At 44.8% G+C, this 22,281-nt stretch overlaps 8 non-coding genes across 8 annotated transcripts; all 8 read left to right on the top strand.

Moving 5' to 3' along the window:
- Positions 1-5,030: 5,030 nt before the first annotated feature.
- Positions 5,031-5,212, top strand: LOC130304756 (U2 spliceosomal RNA). The gene has a single exon (XR_008854480.1). It is a non-coding gene; the product is annotated as a U2 spliceosomal RNA (small nuclear RNA).
- Positions 5,213-7,304: 2,092 nt separating this feature from the next.
- Positions 7,305-7,495, top strand: LOC130304719 (U2 spliceosomal RNA). The gene has a single exon (XR_008854445.1). It is a non-coding gene; the product is annotated as a U2 spliceosomal RNA (small nuclear RNA).
- A 2,094-nt stretch (positions 7,496-9,589) lies between these two features.
- On the top strand, positions 9,590-9,780 carry LOC130304718 (U2 spliceosomal RNA). The gene has a single exon (XR_008854444.1). It is a non-coding gene; the product is annotated as a U2 spliceosomal RNA (small nuclear RNA).
- A 2,086-nt stretch (positions 9,781-11,866) lies between these two features.
- LOC130304717 (U2 spliceosomal RNA) lies at positions 11,867-12,057 on the top strand. Its single transcript, XR_008854443.1, has one exon. It is a non-coding gene; the product is annotated as a U2 spliceosomal RNA (small nuclear RNA).
- Positions 12,058-14,142: 2,085 nt separating this feature from the next.
- Positions 14,143-14,333, top strand: LOC130304761 (U2 spliceosomal RNA). The gene has a single exon (XR_008854481.1). It is a non-coding gene; the product is annotated as a U2 spliceosomal RNA (small nuclear RNA).
- A 2,083-nt stretch (positions 14,334-16,416) lies between these two features.
- LOC130304750 (U2 spliceosomal RNA) lies at positions 16,417-16,607 on the top strand. Its single transcript, XR_008854475.1, has one exon. It is a non-coding gene; the product is annotated as a U2 spliceosomal RNA (small nuclear RNA).
- A 2,081-nt stretch (positions 16,608-18,688) lies between these two features.
- On the top strand, positions 18,689-18,879 carry LOC130304739 (U2 spliceosomal RNA). Its single transcript, XR_008854464.1, has one exon. It is a non-coding gene; the product is annotated as a U2 spliceosomal RNA (small nuclear RNA).
- A 2,067-nt stretch (positions 18,880-20,946) lies between these two features.
- On the top strand, positions 20,947-21,137 carry LOC130304727 (U2 spliceosomal RNA). Its single transcript, XR_008854453.1, has one exon. It is a non-coding gene; the product is annotated as a U2 spliceosomal RNA (small nuclear RNA).
- Positions 21,138-22,281: the final 1,144 nt, after the last annotated feature.

The following is a 22,281-nucleotide window of genomic DNA, read 5'->3' as shown; positions in this document are numbered from 1 at the left end:
GATCTAGATCCTGGTTCGGTACCGGCTTATGCCCGGATTAAACACACTGTGCGGGTCATTCTCACAGGTGATGCGGCGGATGCACGTGGCATGAGGTTCGTGATAGAGGACGTGCTCGACAAGATTCTTAATGTTCGTAAGCGAGAGATTTTGGCCTTCCAGGATTACCCTAAGCGGAGGATCTACGACTGCACTTTCATAGGGGAAGGCGTATTCTTAGATGCAGTAATGAAAATTCCAAAGCAGGATGATCCGAGGCTTAAGGGTATCCAAATTGTCGAGCATGTCCTAGATGAAACCAAGTTGATTGTCGTGAAGATGTACTCCCCTTTTGTAAATCAGAGAGAGATCGATGGGTTCCTGGCAGCCTACTTTAAAAAGGTGGAGTTCAGAGGAAAAATCATGAACGACTGTGGTGTCTGGACCTCAAAATGGCGATATCAAGTCACGTGCAACAAAGACCCCACCCTCCCAGGGGGGATACTATTACCGCCTGCTCGTTTTAAATTAAACAATGTGTGTGGCGACCTCTTTTTTGCGGGAATGCCAAACTTCTGCAGAAGGTGCCAACGTTATGGGCACATAAAGGAAAATTGTGAAAGTTCCTGTAAGAAATGTGGAAGCATGCAACATGAAACAGAAAAATGTGATAAGGGTTTGAGATGTAATTTTTGCCGTCACTTTGGTCACGTGTATGCTTTCTGTCCCCACAGACCAAAAAAAACCACAGAACAGCAAGGGCAACCCAAGAGAGACGTCCGGAGACCAGCCTGGGGAAAAGCCAGAGAGGAGGAGCACCCCCCACAAGAAGAGGTAAGCTGTGAGATGGAGACCACGGCCCCCCCAAAAGAACCCCAGGAGAAAGAGGCACAGGTGGAAAGGGGGACCCCAAATGAGAGGAGGCCGGGGAAGAGAAATGCGAGAGGGGATCGGGCAGATACCTCAGAGAAGGTGGAAGAGCGAGAGGTGCCCGATTCCACCCCGGAAGGTCCTCCTGCTCGGGGTCCCCCTGAGTGTGAAAACCCGGACGGAGTAGCAAAGGTGAAAAGACGAAGGGGCTCCAAAGGGCGTCCGGACTCGGAGGTGGTCCAGGAGGAGCAGATGGAAGTTCCTGTCGTGACGGGGGCTCCAAGTGAAGCTCCTCCACAGGTCCCAGCGGTGGATACCCCTCCTCCTCCCAGCCAGGAGGAGGTTTCAGGGGTGACCATCTCCGAGGTCCCGGAAACGGACCTAAGTACGCACCCGACCCCTATGGAGGGGCAAGAGGTGGACGCCGAAAAAGAGAATGGAGCCCAGAAGCTGTTCTTACCAATGTACTCCGTCTATACACCTGTGGTCTTGGAAGAGGGGGGCTGCTCGAGCGATGGTGGTTCCTCTCCGGCTTCCTCTATGTGTACGGTAGAGTCAGAGGTGGGGGGTAACGAGAGCTCCAGTGCGCAATCTGGTTTTTAGTTTGTTATCTGAGCCTCCCTTTTTTTTACATCTCCAATGGCTGAGTTGTCCGGATTGTCTATGAATGTAAGAAGTATAAGTTCACGAGCGAAACGGGTTGCCCTTTTTAACTACTTGTCTATTTTTGCTGCTTCTGTGGTTTTCCTGCAGGAGTGCGGCATCCCGCATAGTTTAAATTATGAAAAGTATAAAAAAGATTGGGTACACGGTCCATCAGTCTGGTCTGGATCTAACGAATCCAGATCAGCAGGGGTCGCCATACTTTTTAAAGGAAATGCTTTTATTGATTTTATTCATGAGATTTTACCAGGCAGAATTTTATTGGTTAAAGCTTTTATTGATGGTATTAAATGGCAGTTTTTAAATTTTTATGGTTCACCCAATAAAAATGATAGAGCACAGATGTTAGAGATTTTACCCCTTTTTATCAATGATTCTGAACCTCTTATTTTAGCAGGTGATTTTAATTGTATTTTAAGGGGGGAGCACCGTTTTACCAATTCAGTAAGTAGAAACTATGATAAAACATCTTCTATGTTAAAAAATATGATTATTGATTTTAGACTTACTGATGTTTTTAAGAAATGCAATAGTATTTTACCAGAAAGAGACGGTGTGACCTGGAGCAACGCAAACTGCAGCTCCAGGATCGATTTTATCTTCTGTTCTTATCAAGTACTGCCTTTTAAGTGTGATGTTTTAACCAATGTTTTTTCTGATCACAAACTTTTATCTTTTAAGGTGAAGAGTGATTTTAGAAAAAAGACTGGGAGGAATGCCTGGAAGATGAATGTATCCCTTTTAGAAGATCCGCAGGTTTTATCCGATTTTATCAACTTCTACAAGGACTGCAGACGGGTAAGAGATCCTAACACTCCCATCAGTATATGGTGGGAGAAAATGAAAATAAAAATAAAAGAGTTTTTTATTAGAGTAGGGATCTCTAGAGCTAAAGAGAAGCGTGAGTTTTACTCCCTTCTAAATACCCGTCTGCAAACCCTGTACAAATTCAGAGACAATGGTATAGAGGTTTATAGAGAAATTACTGACTTAAAAAAAGAAATAAAACAGTGCCTGGAGCAGAAGGGAAAAGAGATAATTTTCAGATCCAAAATAAAGCACCTTGAAGAGAACGAGACCTGCTCCAGGTACTTTTTTAAGAAAGTAACGGATAAAAAGGTTTTAATTGATAATATACAAGGAGAAAAAGATGTACAGGGTATTTTAAAAAGGGTACATTCATTTTATGCGGATCTTTTTAATACAAAAAATATTGATATTGATTTTATGAATGACTCATTGAAGGAGATTACCAATGTTTTAGACCCTGTGTCCCAGTCTCTTTTACAGAGGGAGATCTCGGAACAGGAGGTTTTAGAGACGATCAGGAGTTTTAAATCCGGTAAGGTGCCTGGTCCTGACGGTATACCCATTGAGTTTTATGTCATTTTTTATGGTGTTTTAAAAGATGACCTTTTTTCCCTTTTTACAGAAGTATTTAAAACAAAAGCCCTCCCAGGTTCATGGAGGAAGGGTGATGTCTCCCTGCTGTTCAAAAAGGGAGACCGGTCAGATCTAAAGAACTGGAGACCAATCACCCTCCTCAACTGTGACTACAAAGTGATGGCAAAACTGTGCGCAAATAGATTAAAAAGTGTAATAGAGAAAATAATCCATTCAAATCAGGTCTGTGGGGTGCCTGGGAGGAGCATATGGGAAAATCTTAACCTTTTAAAAGATGTGATTAGTGACACAAAGTCTAGAAACGGAAAACTAGCCATTTTATCCTTAGACTTCGAGAAGGCTTTTGACAGAGTGTCACATTTTTATCTTTTTAAGGTTTTAGAGAAAATGGGTATACCTGAAGGCTTTTTATTGTCTCTTAAGGCCTTTTATAAAAACTGCACAAGCAAGATTTTAGTTAACGGTTTTAAGACACAGGATGTGATTTTAAATTCCGGAGTGAAGCAGGGGTGTCCTTTGTCCCCACTACTTTTCATATGTGCGCTTGAGCCTCTACTATGCACCTTGAGGAGAGATAAGCAAATAAGAGGGGTCCCCCTGCCGGGAGGAGGGGGACTAGAGGCTAAAGTAGTGGGGTACATGGACGATGTGGCAGTGCTTGGAAGGGACACCCCATCGCTTCAAAAAGCCCTAAAGCAAGTTGAATTTTTTTGTTGTGCCTCCGGTTTTAAGGTAAATTTTAATAAAAGCAGTGTTTTAAATATAGGAGGACTGTTTTTAAGGGATTTACCCATTCCTGTGTCTGAGTCTGTGCAGATTTTAGGGGTCTCCTTCAGTGAGTCAAACAATGGTTTTAATAGCTGGGACTTGGTGGCTCAAAAAATAAACACAAAAATTTGTATGTGGAACATGAGAAAGCTAACGATGGAGGGGAAGGTTTTAGTTACAAAGATGGTGATTTTACCCATTTTATTGTATCTTGGCATGGTCTTTCCACCCCCCGAAATGATTTTAAATAAAATTATTAAAGCATGTTTTACCTTTTTATGGAGCTCCAAGAGTGAAAAATTGAGAAGAGAGATCGTCATGATGCCAAAAGGTATGGGTGGAAAGGACTTCCCCGACATCAGGGCGTTCCTTTTTACCAAGTTTTTTAGCATGTGTGTTAGCACACTTTTTAAGGATAGTTACTGGTCATATTTTATCCGTTTTAATACAGGTTTTTTTATGAGGAGGAATGGGTGGTTTAAAACTGTTTTAAGCTGTCCTTATGCTTTTAATCTTCCCCAACAATACAAGATTTTAGAGAAAATTTTCAACTTGTACAACTTTAACGGAAAAAGTATTAATGAAGTAACTAATAGCAAAAAAATGTTAAAATATATTAAAGAAAGTGGTTTTATTGCCCCTGTGAATAATTTTAATGAAGAGAAATGCAGGAAAATATGGAAGATGGCAAATATGATTTATCTTTTTAATTCACAGAAAGATCTGGCCTGGAGCTGCATACACGAGTGTCTTCCATGCCAGGCATTCCAGCACCGAAGAAGGATGGCCAACACTGCAGTATGCCCGAGGGAGGGCTGCCAGGAACCCGAGACCGTGTACCACCTTTTCTGGACTTGTTTTTATGCAAAAAGGATATGGACTAAAATACTCCCTCTGGTGAAGAAGATAACAGAAATAAAGGACTTAAACTCTGCAGCTGTTTTTTATGGATGTCTGGAATGCCCAATACGGACTCAAGAGACAATGGCATGGAAGATCATAAACTGTGTTAAAGCAGCTCTATGGAATGCCAGAAACATTTTACTTTTTAAACATGAGATTTTATCTGTGAATGATGTTTTAGTTCTTTGTTTTAGTGATATGTACCAGTACTTTTTATTAGACAAGAAATATTATCCTTTATTAGCTAGAAAATGGTATTTTAATGAATGGAACGCCCTTTTGTAAAGCCACCAAGTGCCCATTTTAAGTGTATTATGATTGTATTTATGTGAACTTTTATTGTTATATGTGATTTTATTATCAAAATTTGTTTTTATTGAAAAAAAATTATATTTATAAATCGTAATGCACTTTGTAAAATGTTATGAATTCTAAATAAAAAGATACCCCTCAGGGGTAGCCAAGTTAAAAATCTGTTCTTATCAGTTTAATATCTGATACGTCCCCTATCTGGGGACCATATATTAAATGGATTTTTGAGAACGGGGGCCGATTTCGAAGCTTGCTTCCGTCGCCCTATACATTGACCCGATATGGCAGTATCTTCGGGTACAGTGCACCACCCCCTTACAGGGTTAAAAAGAAAGATTCCTACTTTCATTGCTACCTGCTTGCTGGCTAGCCAGCTAGCCAGCCCTGTGGGCCTTGCTGCTGCAGCCAAAAAACAAAAGGTGGTGCTGCTGCTGCTGCTTCTGCTGCTTCTGCTTGTGTCTGGCCGCTGTTGGAGTGTCCAGGCACAGGACTTCTGCTGCTGCTGACTAAATGGCCTCCTTAATTGGATCATTTGAGTAGCCAGCACACCTGTGCAGGTAGGGCATGACATGATAGGCAGCTGCCTTGATAGCGGGTGGGTGCTGAATGTTCCTAATTGACAAAATAAGATTAATGCTTATGAAGAAATATAAAATCTCATCCCTTCCCCAATATCGCGCCACACCCCTACCCCTTAATTCCCTGGTTGAACTTGATGGACATATGTCTTTTTTCGACCGTACTAACTATGTAACTATGTAACATAACATGGGGGGGGGGGGGGGGGTCTCCTGGCTGTTCACACAGGTGTGTCATTGCTGTACATTGACCATGCATTGCTTCTGTGGTATTGCAAAGGCAAAGACAAATGCTTCCAGCCATCCATTGCACTAATGGATTGGTCATCAGCTGGCTGTCTATGTCCCGCATCAATATAGACCAAAGTACAGAGGGTTAGGCTATGCTATTGTGCACCTACCTGATGCATCAGAAGGTGCGAGGCCCTTGCTAAATTCTGTGCACAGACTTTGAGATCTATACTTTAGACTGTATCTAAACCTGCTCCAACATGGACTGACATTCTGGCCTACTTTCAGCCGATGCGACTTGTCTGTCGCTGAACAGTCGCTTTTTATGTATTCAGCACCTATGTATAATGTTGTAAAAATGCTCTAGAAGCTAAAGTCGCAGAAATGTCACACATATTTGGCCTGCAACTTTCTGTGCGACAAATTCAGACAGGAAAAATCAGTATAAATCCTTAGAAAATTATCCCCCAGTGTCTCCATCTGCTGGCGGTATTGAATAAGCATTGCTGCACTGATGGGGTATGCATTAGACGAAAAAAAAGAAGAAAAAGAAGAATAATACGCCCAGAAAAGAGGCGAAAAGGAGAAAAACGTAAAAAAACGTGAAAAAAAAGTAAGAGGAAGAGAAGGGAAAAAAAGGTGGAAATGGGTTTAAAAGTGATTTCGGCGGAGAAATATATATATATATATATATATATATATATATATATATATATATATATACGCGCACACACACACATATATATAAACGTATTCTCCGTTGAGATATTGCAGCCGCTGCTGTGTCCAGGCCCAGGAGCCTTAGCACTGTGCTGTGATGTCACTCAATACCACTGACATCACTAGGTGTAAACAACATCTCTCCTTTGCTGTGTATGTGACTATGGAGCTGTTTGGTGATGTCGTCTATTATGGCCTTCATAGAAGCAACAGGAGATTGTTGCATCCATCTAGAACCCTCAGAACTACAGTGCTATGATGTCACTCACTTCCACAGGCCTTGCAGAGTGTAAACAACAACAACCCAGCTTTGTTGTGTATGTAACCATAGGGATTTGTGATGTCACCTAGAACCTTCACAGCAGCGACAGCTTTATGAGGAGCATCAGCACTGCTCTGCCTGAGCAGAACCATCACCGCCATAGGTTGTCAAATAACCCGGATTTAACCCACACAGGTAAGTCCAATGGGGTGCAGGCATGTCCTCTATGCTTACAGCTTCCCGTGGGTGTTGGTTTGATACCGTTTGGGGACAGCCAAGGAGGCATCTGCAGGCAACAAAGGTAGGTGTGTGCTTGTGTGTGTGTTTCCTATGCAGATCCTAAGCCCAGTGTCACATGCAAGTAGGAGGAGTAAGAAGGGTTCCTGGCAAATCCGGGTTATGGATTGCATTTAAAAAGGCCCCGTGGGAGTGCAATGGGCCCCTGTCTTGCTGCTTAGCAATAATGGTATGGGTTTAGGTTCTGCTGTGTGTACTGGTGGTTGACTGCCCCCCAGCCCAGAGTGTGCATGGAAAATTGTCTGGCAGCCTCCCTGACAGCAAGCAGTGATAGTGCCCATGAAGGGGACCTTGTTGGGCCCGCCCCTTTCACGGTTATCGCTTCTCGGCCTTTTGGCTAAGATCAAGTGTAGTATCTGTTCTTATCAGTTTAATATCTGATACGTCCCCTATCTGGGGACCATATATTAAATGGATTTTTGAGAACGGGGGCCGATTTCGAAGCTTGCTTCCGTCGCCCTATGCATTGACCCGATATGGCAGTATCTTCGGGTACAGTGCACCACCCCCTTACAGGGTTAAAAAGAAAGATTCCTACTTTCATTGCTACCTGCTTGCTGGCTAGCCAGCTAGCCAGCCCTGTGGGCCTTGCTGCTGCAGCCAAAAAACAAAAGGTGGTGCTGCTGCTGCTGCTTCTGCTGCTTCTGCTGCTTCTGCTTGTGTCTGGCCGCTGTTGGAGCGTCCAGGCACAGGACTTCTGCTGCTGCTGACTAAATGGCCTCCTTAATTGGATCATTTGAGTAGCCAGCACACCTGTGCAGGTAGGGCATGACATGATAGGCAGCTGCCTTGATAGCGGGTGGGTGCTGAATGTTCCTAATTGACAAAATAAGATTAATGCTTATGAAGAAATATAAAATCTCATCCCTTCCCCAATATCGCGCCACACCCCTACCCCTTAATTCCCTGGTTGAACTTGATGGACATATGTCTTTTTTCGACCGTACTAACTATGTAACTATGTAACATAACATGGGGGGGGGGGGGGGGTCTCCTGGCTGTTCACACAGGTGTGTCATTGCTGTACATTGACCATGCATTGCTTCTGTGGTATTGCAAAGGCAAAGACAAATGCTTCCAGCCATCCATTGCACTAATGGATTGGTCATCAGCTGGCTGTCTATGTCCCGCATCAATATAGACCAAAGTACAGAGGGTTAGGCTATGCTATTGTGCACCTACCTGATGCATCAGAAGGTGCGAGGCCCTTGCTAAATTCTGTGCACAGACTTTGAGATCTATACTTTAGACTGTATCTAAACCTGCTCCAACATGGACTGACATTCTGGCCTACTTTCAGCCGATGCGACTTGTCTGTCGCTGAACAGTCGCTTTTTATGTATTCAGCACCTATGTATAATGTTGTAAAAATGCTCTAGAAGCTAAAGTCGCAGAAATGTCACACATATTTGGCCTGCAACTTTCTGTGCGACAAATTCAGACAGGAAAAATCAGTATAAATCCTTAGAAAATTATCCCCCAGTGTCTCCATCTGCTGGCGGTATTGAATAAGCATTGCTGCACTGATGGGGTATGCATTAGACGAAAAAAAAGAAGAAAAAGAAGAATAATACGCCCAGAAAAGAGGCGAAAAGGAGAAAAACGTAAAAAAACGTGAAAAAAAAGTAAGAGGAAGAGAAGGGAAAAAAAGGTGGAAATGGGTTTAAAAGTGATTTCGGCGGAGAAATATATATATATATATATATATATATATATATATATATATATACGCGCACACACACACATATATATAAACGTATTCTCCGTTGAGATATTGCAGCCGCTGCTGTGTCCAGGCCCAGGAGCCTTAGCACTGTGCTGTGATGTCACTCAATACCACTGACATCACTAGGTGTAAACAACATCTCTCCTTTGCTGTGTATGTGACTATGGAGCTGTTTGGTGATGTCGTCTATTATGGCCTTCATAGAAGCAACAGGAGATTGTTGCATCCATCTAGAACCCTCAGAACTACAGTGCTATGATGTCACTCACTTCCACAGGCCTTGCAGAGTGTAAACAACAACAACCCAGCTTTGTTGTGTATGTAACCATAGGGATTTGTGATGTCACCTAGAACCTTCACAGCAGCGACAGCTTTATGAGGAGCATCAGCACTGCTCTGCCTGAGCAGAACCATCACCGCCATAGGTTGTCAAATAACCCGGATTTAACCCACACAGGTAAGTCCAATGGGGTGCAGGCATGTCCTCTATGCTTACAGCTTCCCGTGGGTGTTGGTTTGATACCGTTTGGGGACAGCCAAGGAGGCATCTGCAGGCAACAAAGGTAGGTGTGTGCTTGTGTGTGTGTTTCCTATGCAGATCCTAAGCCCAGTGTCACATGCAAGTAGGAGGAGTAAGAAGGGTTCCTGGCAAATCCGGGTTATGGATTGCATTTAAAAAGGCCCCGTGGGAGTGCAATGGGCCCCTGTCTTGCTGCTTAGCAATAATGGTATGGGTTTAGGTTCTGCTGTGTGTACTGGTGGTTGACTGCCCCCCAGCCCAGAGTGTGCATGGAAAATTGTCTGGCAGCCTCCCTGACAGCAAGCAGTGATAGTGCCCATGAAGGGGACCTTGTTGGGCCCGCCCCTTTCACGGTTATCGCTTCTCGGCCTTTTGGCTAAGATCAAGTGTAGTATCTGTTCTTATCAGTTTAATATCTGATACGTCCCCTATCTGGGGACCATATATTAAATGGATTTTTGAGAACGGGGGCCGATTTCGAAGCTTGCTTCCGTCGCCCTATGCATTGACCCGATATGGCAGTATCTTCGGGTACAGTGCACCACCCCCTTACAGGGTTAAAAAGAAAGATTCCTACTTTCATTGCTACCTGCTTGCTGGCTAGCCAGCTAGCCAGCCCTGTGGGCCTTGCTGCTGCAGCCAAAAAACAAAAGGTGGTGCTGCTGCTGCTGCTTCTGCTGCTTCTGCTTGTGTCTGGCCGCTGTTGGAGCGTCCAGGCACAGGACTTCTGCTGCTGCTGACTAAATGGCCTCCTTAATTGGATCATTTGAGTAGCCAGCACACCTGTGCAGGTAGGGCATGACATGATAGGCAGCTGCCTTGATAGCGGGTGGGTGCTGAATGTTCCTAATTGACAAAATAAGATTAATGCTTATGAAGAAATATAAAATCTCATCCCTTCCCCAATATCGCGCCACACCCCTACCCCTTAATTCCCTGGTTGAACTTGATGGACATATGTCTTTTTTCGACCGTACTAACTATGTAACTATGTAACATAACATGGGGGGGGGGGGGGGTCTCCTGGCTGTTCACACAGGTGTGTCATTGCTGTACATTGACCATGCATTGCTTCTGTGGTATTGCAAAGGCAAAGACAAATGCTTCCAGCCATCCATTGCACTAATGGATTGGTCATCAGCTGGCTGTCTATGTCCCGCATCAATATAGACCAAAGTACAGAGGGTTAGGCTATGCTATTGTGCACCTACCTGATGCATCAGAAGGTGCGAGGCCCTTGCTAAATTCTGTGCACAGACTTTGAGATCTATACTTTAGACTGTATCTAAACCTGCTCCAACATGGACTGACATTCTGGCCTACTTTCAGCCGATGCGACTTGTCTGTCGCTGAACAGTCGCTTTTTATGTATTCAGCACCTATGTATAATGTTGTAAAAATGCTCTAGAAGCTAAAGTCGCAGAAATGTCACACATATTTGGCCTGCAACTTTCTGTGCGACAAATTCAGACAGGAAAAATCAGTATAAATCCTTAGAAAATTATCCCCCAGTGTCTCCATCTGCTGGCGGTATTGAATAAGCATTGCTGCACTGATGGGGTATGCATTAGACGAAAAAAAAGAAGAAAAAGAAGAATAATACGCCCAGAAAAGAGGCGAAAAGGAGAAAAACGTAAAAAAACGTGAAAAAAAAGTAAGAGGAAGAGAAGGGAAAAAAAGGTGGAAATGGGTTTAAAAGTGATTTCGGCGGAGAAATATATATATATATATATATATATATATATATATATATATATATACGCGCACACACACACATATATATAAACGTATTCTCCGTTGAGATATTGCAGCCGCTGCTGTGTCCAGGCCCAGGAGCCTTAGCACTGTGCTGTGATGTCACTCAATACCACTGACATCACTAGGTGTAAACAACATCTCTCCTTTGCTGTGTATGTGACTATGGAGCTGTTTGGTGATGTCGTCTATTATGGCCTTCATAGAAGCAACAGGAGATTGTTGCATCCATCTAGAACCCTCAGAACTACAGTGCTATGATGTCACTCACTTCCACAGGCCTTGCAGAGTGTAAACAACAACAACCCAGCTTTGTTGTGTATGTAACCATAGGGATTTGTGATGTCACCTAGAACCTTCACAGCAGCGACAGCTTTATGAGGAGCATCAGCACTGCTCTGCCTGAGCAGAACCATCACCGCCATAGGTTGTCAAATAACCCGGATTTAACCCACACAGGTAAGTCCAATGGGGTGCAGGCATGTCCTCTATGCTTACAGCTTCCCGTGGGTGTTGGTTTGATACCGTTTGGGGACAGCCAAGGAGGCATCTGCAGGCAACAAAGGTAGGTGTGTGCTTGTGTGTGTGTTTCCTATGCAGATCCTAAGCCCAGTGTCACATGCAAGTAGGAGGAGTAAGAAGGGTTCCTGGCAAATCCGGGTTATGGATTGCATTTAAAAAGGCCCCGTGGGAGTGCAATGGGCCCCTGTCTTGCTGCTTAGCAATAATGGTATGGGTTTAGGTTCTGCTGTGTGTACTGGTGGTTGACTGCCCCCCAGCCCAGAGTGTGCATGGAAAATTGTCTGGCAGCCTCCCTGACAGCAAGCAGTGATAGTGCCCATGAAGGGGACCTTGTTGGGCCCGCCCCTTTCACGGTTATCGCTTCTCGGCCTTTTGGCTAAGATCAAGTGTAGTATCTGTTCTTATCAGTTTAATATCTGATACGTCCCCTATCTGGGGACCATATATTAAATGGATTTTTGAGAACGGGGGCCGATTTCGAAGCTTGCTTCCGTCGCCCTATGCATTGACCCGATATGGCAGTATCTTCGGGTACAGTGCACCACCCCCTTACAGGGTTAAAAAGAAAGATTCCTACTTTCATTGCTACCTGCTTGCTGGCTAGCCAGCTAGCCAGCCCTGTGGGCCTTGCTGCTGCAGCCAAAAAACAAAAGGTGGTGCTGCTGCTGCTGCTTCTGCTGCTTCTGCTTGTGTCTGGCCGCTGTTGGAGCGTCCAGGCACAGGACTTCTGCTGCTGCTGACTAAATGGCCTCCTTAATTGGATCATTTGAGTAGCCAGCACACCTGTGCAGGTAGGGCATGACATGATAGGCAGCTGCCTTGATAGCGGGTGGGTGCTGAATGTTCCTAATTGACAAAATAAGATTAATGCTTATGAAGAAATATAAAATCTCATCCCTTCCCCAATATCGCGCCACACCCCTACCCCTTAATTCCCTGGTTGAACTTGATGGACATATGTCTTTTTTCGACCGTACTAACTATGTAACTATGTAACATAACATGGGGGGGGGGGGGGGTCTCCTGGCTGTTCACACAGGTGTGTCATTGCTGTACATTGACCATGCATTGCTTCTGTGGTATTGCAAAGGCAAAGACAAATGCTTCCAGCCATCCATTGCACTAATGGATTGGTCATCAGCTGGCTGTCTATGTCCCGCATCAATATAGACCAAAGTACAGAGGGTTAGGCTATGCTATTGTGCACCTACCTGATGCATCAGAAGGTGCGAGGCCCTTGCTAAATTCTGTGCACAGACTTTGAGATCTATACTTTAGACTGTATCTAAACCTGCTCCAACATGGACTGACATTCTGGCCTACTTTCAGCCGATGCGACTTGTCTGTCGCTGAACAGTCGCTTTTTATGTATTCAGCACCTATGTATAATGTTGTAAAAATGCTCTAGAAGCTAAAGTCGCAGAAATGTCACACATATTTGGCCTGCAACTTTCTGTGCGACAAATTCAGACAGGAAAAATCAGTATAAATCCTTAGAAAATTATCCCCCAGTGTCTCCATCTGCTGGCGGTATTGAATAAGCATTGCTGCACTGATGGGGTATGCATTAGACGAAAAAAAAGAAGAAAAAGAAGAATAATACGCCCAGAAAAGAGGCGAAAAGGAGAAAAACGTAAAAAAACGTGAAAAAAAAGTAAGAGGAAGAGAAGGGAAAAAAAGGTGGAAATGGGTTTAAAAGTGATTTCGGCGGAGAATATATATATATATATATATATATATATATATATATATATATATACGCGCACACACACACATATATATAAACGTATTCTCCGTTGAGATATTGCAGCCGCTGCTGTGTCCAGGCCCAGGAGCCTTAGCACTGTGCTGTGATGTCACTCAATACCACTGACATCACTAGGTGTAAACAACATCTCTCCTTTGCTGTGTATGTGACTATGGAGCTGTTTGGTGATGTCGTCTATTATGGCCTTCATAGAAGCAACAGGAGATTGTTGCATCCATCTAGAACCCTCAGAACTACAGTGCTATGATGTCACTCACTTCCACAGGCCTTGCAGAGTGTAAACAACAACAACCCAGCTTTGTTGTGTATGTAACCATAGGGATTTGTGATGTCACCTAGAACCTTCACAGCAGCGACAGCTTTATGAGGAGCATCAGCACTGCTCTGCCTGAGCAGAACCATCACCGCCATAGGTTGTCAAATAACCCGGATTTAACCCACACAGGTAAGTCCAATGGGGTGCAGGCATGTCCTCTATGCTTACAGCTTCCCGTGGGTGTTGGTTTGATACCGTTTGGGGACAGCCAAGGAGGCATCTGCAGGCAACAAAGGTAGGTGTGTGCTTGTGTGTGTGTTTCCTATGCAGATCCTAAGCCCAGTGTCACATGCAAGTAGGAGGAGTAAGAAGGGTTCCTGGCAAATCCGGGTTATGGATTGCATTTAAAAAGGCCCCGTGGGAGTGCAATGGGCCCCTGTCTTGCTGCTTAGCAATAATGGTATGGGTTTAGGTTCTGCTGTGTGTACTGGTGGTTGACTGCCCCCCAGCCCAGAGTGTGCATGGAAAATTGTCTGGCAGCCTCCCTGACAGCAAGCAGTGATAGTGCCCATGAAGGGGACCTTGTTGGGCCCGCCCCTTTCACGGTTATCGCTTCTCGGCCTTTTGGCTAAGATCAAGTGTAGTATCTGTTCTTATCAGTTTAATATCTGATACGTCCCCTATCTGGGGACCATATATTAAATGGATTTTTGAGAACGGGGGCCGATTTCGAAGCTTGCTTCCGTCGCCCTATGCATTGACCCGATATGGCAGTATCTTCGGGTACAGTGCACCACCCCCTTACAGGGTTAAAAAGAAAGATTCCTACTTTCATTGCTACCTGCTTGCTGGCTAGCCAGCTAGCCAGCCCTGTGGGCCTTGCTGCTGCAGCCAAAAAACAAAAGGTGGTGCTGCTGCTGCTGCTTCTGCTGCTTCTGCTTGTGTCTGGCCGCTGTTGGAGCGTCCAGGCACAGGACTTCTGCTGCTGCTGACTAAATGGCCTCCTTAATTGGATCATTTGAGTAGCCAGCACACCTGTGCAGGTAGGGCATGACATGATAGGCAGCTGCCTTGATAGCGGGTGGGTGCTGAATGTTCCTAATTGACAAAATAAGATTAATGCTTATGAAGAAATATAAAATCTCATCCCTTCCCCAATATCGCGCCACACCCCTACCCCTTAATTCCCTGGTTGAACTTGATGGACATATGTCTTTTTTCGACCGTACTAACTATGTAACTATGTAACATAACATGGGGGGGGGGGGGGTCTCCTGGCTGTTCACACAGGTGTGTCATTGCTGTACATTGACCATGCATTGCTTCTGTGGTATTGCAAAGGCAAAGACAAATGCTTCCAGCCATCCATTGCACTAATGGATTGGTCATCAGCTGGCTGTCTATGTCCCGCATCAATATAGACCAAAGTACAGAGGGTTAGGCTATGCTATTGTGCACCTACCTGATGCATCAGAAGGTGCGAGGCCCTTGCTAAATTCTGTGCACAGACTTTGAGATCTATACTTTAGACTGTATCTAAACCTGCTCCAACATGGACTGACATTCTGGCCTACTTTCAGCCGATGCGACTTGTCTGTCGCTGAACAGTCGCTTTTTATGTATTCAGCACCTATGTATAATGTTGTAAAAATGCTCTAGAAGCTAAAGTCGCAGAAATGTCACACATATTTGGCCTGCAACTTTCTGTGCGACAAATTCAGACAGGAAAAATCAGTATAAATCCTTAGAAAATTATCCCCCAGTGTCTCCATCTGCTGGCGGTATTGAATAAGCATTGCTGCACTGATGGGGTATGCATTAGACGAAAAAAAAGAAGAAAAAGAAGAATAATACGCCCAGAAAAGAGGCGAAAAGGAGAAAAACGTAAAAAAACGTGAAAAAAAAGTAAGAGGAAGAGAAGGGAAAAAAAGGTGGAAATGGGTTTAAAAGTGATTTCGGCGGAGAAATATATATATATATATATATATATATATATATATATATATATACGCGCACACACACACATATATATAAACGTATTCTCCGTTGAGATATTGCAGCCGCTGCTGTGTCCAGGCCCAGGAGCCTTAGCACTGTGCTGTGATGTCACTCAATACCACTGACATCACTAGGTGTAAACAACATCTCTCCTTTGCTGTGTATGTGACTATGGAGCTGTTTGGTGATGTCGTCTATTATGGCCTTCATAGAAGCAACAGGAGATTGTTGCATCCATCTAGAACCCTCAGAACTACAGTGCTATGATGTCACTCACTTCCACAGGCCTTGCAGAGTGTAAACAACAACAACCCAGCTTTGTTGTGTATGTAACCATAGGGATTTGTGATGTCACCTAGAACCTTCACAGCAGCGACAGCTTTATGAGGAGCATCAGCACTGCTCTGCCTGAGCAGAACCATCACCGCCATAGGTTGTCAAATAACCCGGATTTAACCCACACAGGTAAGTCCAATGGGGTGCAGGCATGTCCTCTATGCTTACAGCTTCCCGTGGGTGTTGGTTTGATACCGTTTGGGGACAGCCAAGGAGGCATCTGCAGGCAACAAAGGTAGGTGTGTGCTTGTGTGTGTGTTTCCTATGCAGATCCTAAGCCCAGTGTCACATGCAAGTAGGAGGAGTAAGAAGGGTTCCTGGCAAATCCGGGTTATGGATTGCATTTAAAAAGGCCCCGTGGGAGTGCAATGGGCCCCTGTCTTGCTGCTTAGCAATAATGGTATGGGTTTAGGTTCTGCTGTGTGTACTGGTGGTTGACTGCCCCCCAGCCCAGAGTGTGCATGGAAAATTGTCTGGCAGCCTCCCTGACAGCAAGCAGTGATAGTGCCCATGAAGGGGACCTTGTTGGGCCCGCCCCTTTCACGGTTATCGCTTCTCGGCCTTTTGGCTAAGATCAAGTGTAGTATCTGTTCTTATCAGTTTAATATCTGATACGTCCCCTATCTGGGGACCATATATTAAATGGATTTTTGAGAACGGGGGCCGATTTCGAAGCTTGCTTCCGTCGCCCTATGCATTGACCCGATATGGCAGTATCTTCGGGTACAGTGCACCACCCCCTTACAGGGTTAAAAAGAAAGATTCCTACTTTCATTGCTACCTGCTTGCTGGCTAGCCAGCTAGCCAGCCCTGTGGGCCTTGCTGCTGCAGCCAAAAAACAAAAGGTGGTGCTGCTGCTGCTGCTTCTGCTGCTTCTGCTTGTGTCTGGCCGCTGTTGGAGCGTCCAGGCACAGGACTTCTGCTGCTGCTGACTAAATGGCCTCCTTAATTGGATCATTTGAGTAGCCAGCACACCTGTGCAGGTAGGGCATGACATGATAGGCAGCTGCCTTGATAGCGGGTGGGTGCTGAATGTTCCTAATTGACAAAATAAGATTAATGCTTATGAAGAAATATAAAATCTCATCCCTTCCCCAATATCGCGCCACACCCCTACCCCTTAATTCCCTGGTTGAACTTGATGGACATATGTCTTTTTTCGACCGTACTAACTATGTAACTATGTAACATAACATGGGGGGGGGGTCTCCTGGCTGTTCACACAGGTGTGTCATTGCTGTACATTGACCATGCATTGCTTCTGTGGTATTGCAAAGGCAAAGACAAATGCTTCCAGCCATCCATTGCACTAATGGATTGGTCATCAGCTGGCTGTCTATGTCCCGCATCAATATAGACCAAAGTACAGAGGGTTAGGCTATGCTATTGTGCACCTACCTGATGCATCAGAAGGTGCGAGGCCCTTGCTAAATTCTGTGCACAGACTTTGAGATCTATACTTTAGACTGTATCTAAACCTGCTCCAACATGGACTGACATTCTGGCCTACTTTCAGCCGATGCGACTTGTCTGTCGCTGAACAGTCGCTTTTTATGTATTCAGCACCTATGTATAATGTTGTAAAAATGCTCTAGAAGCTAAAGTCGCAGAAATGTCACACATATTTGGCCTGCAACTTTCTGTGCGACAAATTCAGACAGGAAAAATCAGTATAAATCCTTAGAAAATTATCCCCCAGTGTCTCCATCTGCTGGCGGTATTGAATAAGCATTGCTGCACTGATGGGGTATGCATTAGACGAAAAAAAAGAAGAAAAAGAAGAATAATACGCCCAGAAAAGAGGCGAAAAGGAGAAAAACGTAAAAAAACGTGAAAAAAAAGTAAGAGGAAGAGAAGGGAAAAAAAGGTGGAAATGGGTTTAAAAGTGATTTCGGCGGAGAAATATATATATATATATATATATATATATATATATATATATATATACGCGCACACACACACATATATATAAACGTATTCTCCGTTGAGATATTGCAGCCGCTGCTGTGTCCAGGCCCAGGAGCCTTAGCACTGTGCTGTGATGTCACTCAATACCACTGACATCACTAGGTGTAAACAACATCTCTCCTTTGCTGTGTATGTGACTATGGAGCTGTTTGGTGATGTCGTCTATTATGGCCTTCATAGAAGCAACAGGAGATTGTTGCATCCATCTAGAACCCTCAGAACTACAGTGCTATGATGTCACTCACTTCCACAGGCCTTGCAGAGTGTAAACAACAACAACCCAGCTTTGTTGTGTATGTAACCATAGGGATTTGTGATGTCACCTAGAACCTTCACAGCAGCGACAGCTTTATGAGGAGCATCAGCACTGCTCTGCCTGAGCAGAACCATCACCGCCATAGGTTGTCAAATAACCCGGATTTAACCCACACAGGTAAGTCCAATGGGGTGCAGGCATGTCCTCTATGCTTACAGCTTCCCGTGGGTGTTGGTTTGATACCGTTTGGGGACAGCCAAGGAGGCATCTGCAGGCAACAAAGGTAGGTGTGTGCTTGTGTGTGTGTTTCCTATGCAGATCCTAAGCCCAGTGTCACATGCAAGTAGGAGGAGTAAGAAGGGTTCCTGGCAAATCCGGGTTATGGATTGCATTTAAAAAGGCCCCGTGGGAGTGCAATGGGCCCCTGTCTTGCTGCTTAGCAATAATGGTATGGGTTTAGGTTCTGCTGTGTGTACTGGTGGTTGACTGCCCCCCAGCCCAGAGTGTGCATGGAAAATTGTCTGGCAGCCTCCCTGACAGCAAGCAGTGATAGTGCCCATGAAGGGGACCTTGTTGGGCCCGCCCCTTTCACGGTTATCGCTTCTCGGCCTTTTGGCTAAGATCAAGTGTAGTATCTGTTCTTATCAGTTTAATATCTGATACGTCCCCTATCTGGGGACCATATATTAAATGGATTTTTGAGAACGGGGGCCGATTTCGAAGCTTGCTTCCGTCGCCCTATGCATTGACCCGATATGGCAGTATCTTCGGGTACAGTGCACCACCCCCTTACAGGGTTAAAAAGAAAGATTCCTACTTTCATTGCTACCTGCTTGCTGGCTAGCCAGCTAGCCAGCCCTGTGGGCCTTGCTGCTGCAGCCAAAAAACAAAAGGTGGTGCTGCTGCTGCTGCTTCTGCTGCTTCTGCTTGTGTCTGGCCGCTGTTGGAGCGTCCAGGCACAGGACTTCTGCTGCTGCTGACTAAATGGCCTCCTTAATTGGATCATTTGAGTAGCCAGCACACCTGTGCAGGTAGGGCATGACATGATAGGCAGCTGCCTTGATAGCGGGTGGGTGCTGAATGTTCCTAATTGACAAAATAAGATTAATGCTTATGAAGAAATATAAAATCTCATCCCTTCCCCAATATCGCGCCACACCCCTACCCCTTAATTCCCTGGTTGAACTTGATGGACATATGTCTTTTTTCGACCGTACTAACTATGTAACTATGTAACATAACATGGGGGGGGGGGGGGTCTCCTGGCTGTTCACACAGGTGTGTCATTGCTGTACATTGACCATGCATTGCTTCTGTGGTATTGCAAAGGCAAAGACAAATGCTTCCAGCCATCCATTGCACTAATGGATTGGTCATCAGCTGGCTGTCTATGTCCCGCATCAATATAGACCAAAGTACAGAGGGTTAGGCTATGCTATTGTGCACCTACCTGATGCATCAGAAGGTGCGAGGCCCTTGCTAAATTCTGTGCACAGACTTTGAGATCTATACTTTAGACTGTATCTAAACCTGCTCCAACATGGACTGACATTCTGGCCTACTTTCAGCCGATGCGACTTGTCTGTCGCTGAACAGTCGCTTTTTATGTATTCAGCACCTATGTATAATGTTGTAAAAATGCTCTAGAAGCTAAAGTCGCAGAAATGTCACACATATTTGGCCTGCAACTTTCTGTGCGACAAATTCAGACAGGAAAAATCAGTATAAATCCTTAGAAAATTATCCCCCAGTGTCTCCATCTGCTGGCGGTATTGAATAAGCATTGCTGCACTGATGGGGTATGCATTAGACGAAAAAAAAGAAGAAAAAGAAGAATAATACGCCCAGAAAAGAGGCGAAAAGGAGAAAAACGTAAAAAAACGTGAAAAAAAAGTAAGAGGAAGAGAAGGGAAAAAAAGGTGGAAATGGGTTTAAAAGTGATTTCGGCGGAGAAATATATATATATATATATATATATATACGCGCACACACACACATATATATAAACGTATTCTCCGTTGAGATATTGCAGCCGCTGCTGTGTCCAGGCCCAGGAGCCTTAGCACTGTGCTGTGATGTCACTCAATACCACTGACATCACTAGGTGTAAACAACATCTCTCCTTTGCTGTGTATGTGACTATGGAGCTGTTTGGTGATGTCGTCTATTATGGCCTTCATAGAAGCAACAGGAGATTGTTGCATCCATCTAGAACCCTCAGAACTACAGTGCTATGATGTCACTCACTTCCACAGGCCTTGCAGAGTGTAAACAACAACAACCCAGCTTTGTTGTGTATGTAACCATAGGGATTTGTGATGTCACCTAGAACCTTCACAGCAGCGACAGCTTTATGAGGAGCATCAGCACTGCTCTGCCTGAGCAGAACCATCACCGCCATAGGTTGTCAAATAACCCGGATTTAACCCACACAGGTAAGTCCAATGGGGTGCAGGCATGTCCTCTATGCTTACAGCTTCCCGTGGGTGTTGGTTTGATACCGTTTGGGGACAGCCAAGGAGGCATCTGCAGGCAACAAAGGTAGGTGTGTGCTTGTGTGTGTGTTTCCTATGCAGATCCTAAGCCCAGTGTCACATGCAAGTAGGAGGAGTAAGAAGGGTTCCTGGCAAATCCGGGTTATGGATTGCATTTAAAAAGGCCCCGTGGGAGTGCAATGGGCCCCTGTCTTGCTGCTTAGCAATAATGGTATGGGTTTAGGTTCTGCTGTGTGTACTGGTGGTTGACTGCCCCCCAGCCCAGAGTGTGCATGGAAAATTGTCTGGCAGCCTCCCTGACAGCAAGCAGTGATAGTGCCCATGAAGGGGACCTTGTTGGGCCCGCCCCTTTCACGGTTATCGCTTCTCGGCCTTTTGGCTAAGATCAAGTGTAGTATCTGTTCTTATCAGTTTAATATCTGATACGTCCCCTATCTGGGGACCATATATTAAATGGATTTTTGAGAACGGGGGCCGATTTCGAAGCTTGCTTCCGTCGCCCTATGCATTGACCCGATATGGCAGTATCTTCGGGTACAGTGCACCACCCCCTTACAGGGTTAAAAAGAAAGATTCCTACTTTCATTGCTACCTGCTTGCTGGCTAGCCAGCTAGCCAGCCCTGTGGGCCTTGCTGCTGCAGCCAAAAAACAAAAGGTGGTGCTGCTGCTGCTGCTTCTGCTGCTTCTGCTTGTGTCTGGCCGCTGTTGGAGCGTCCAGGCACAGGACTTCTGCTGCTGCTGACTAAATGGCCTCCTTAATTGGATCATTTGAGTAGCCAGCACACCTGTGCAGGTAGGGCATGACATGATAGGCAGCTGCCTTGATAGCGGGTGGGTGCTGAATGTTCCTAATTGACAAAATAAGATTAATGCTTATGAAGAAATATAAAATCTCATCCCTTCCCCAATATCGCGCCACACCCCTACCCCTTAATTCCCTGGTTGAACTTGATGGACATATGTCTTTTTTCGACCGTACTAACTATGTAACTATGTAACATAACATGGGGGGGGGGGTCTCCTGGCTGTTCACACAGGTGTGTCATTGCTGTACATTGACCATGCATTGCTTCTGTGGTATTGCAAAGGCAAAGACAAATGCTTCCAGCCATCCATTGCACTAATGGATTGGTCATCAGCTGGCTGTCTATGTCCCGCATCAATATAGACCAAAGTACAGAGGGTTAGGCTATGCTATTGTGCACCTACCTGATGCATCAGAAGGTGCGAGGCCCTTGCTAAATTCTGTGCACAGACTTTGAGATCTATACTTTAGACTGTATCTAAACCTGCTCCAACATGGACTGACATTCTGGCCTACTTTCAGCCGATGCGACTTGTCTGTCGCTGAACAGTCGCTTTTTATGTATTCAGCACCTATGTATAATGTTGTAAAAATGCTCTAGAAGCTAAAGTCGCAGAAATGTCACACATATTTGGCCTGCAACTTTCTGTGCGACAAATTCAGACAGGAAAAATCAGTATAAATCCTTAGAAAATTATCCCCCAGTGTCTCCATCTGCTGGCGGTATTGAATAAGCATTGCTGCACTGATGGGGTATGCATTAGACGAAAAAAAAGAAGAAAAAGAAGAATAATACGCCCAGAAAAGAGGCGAAAAGGAGAAAAACGTAAAAAAACGTGAAAAAAAAGTAAGAGGAAGAGAAGGGAAAAAAAGGTGGAAATGGGTTTA

This window comes from Hyla sarda, unplaced genomic scaffold, assembly GCF_029499605.1.
Source record: "Hyla sarda isolate aHylSar1 unplaced genomic scaffold, aHylSar1.hap1 scaffold_1289, whole genome shotgun sequence".
NCBI classification, from domain to species: Eukaryota; Metazoa; Chordata; class Amphibia; order Anura; family Hylidae; genus Hyla; species Hyla sarda.
Note: the sequence above shows the minus strand (reverse complement) of the source record. Positions and strands in the feature narration are given on the sequence as shown.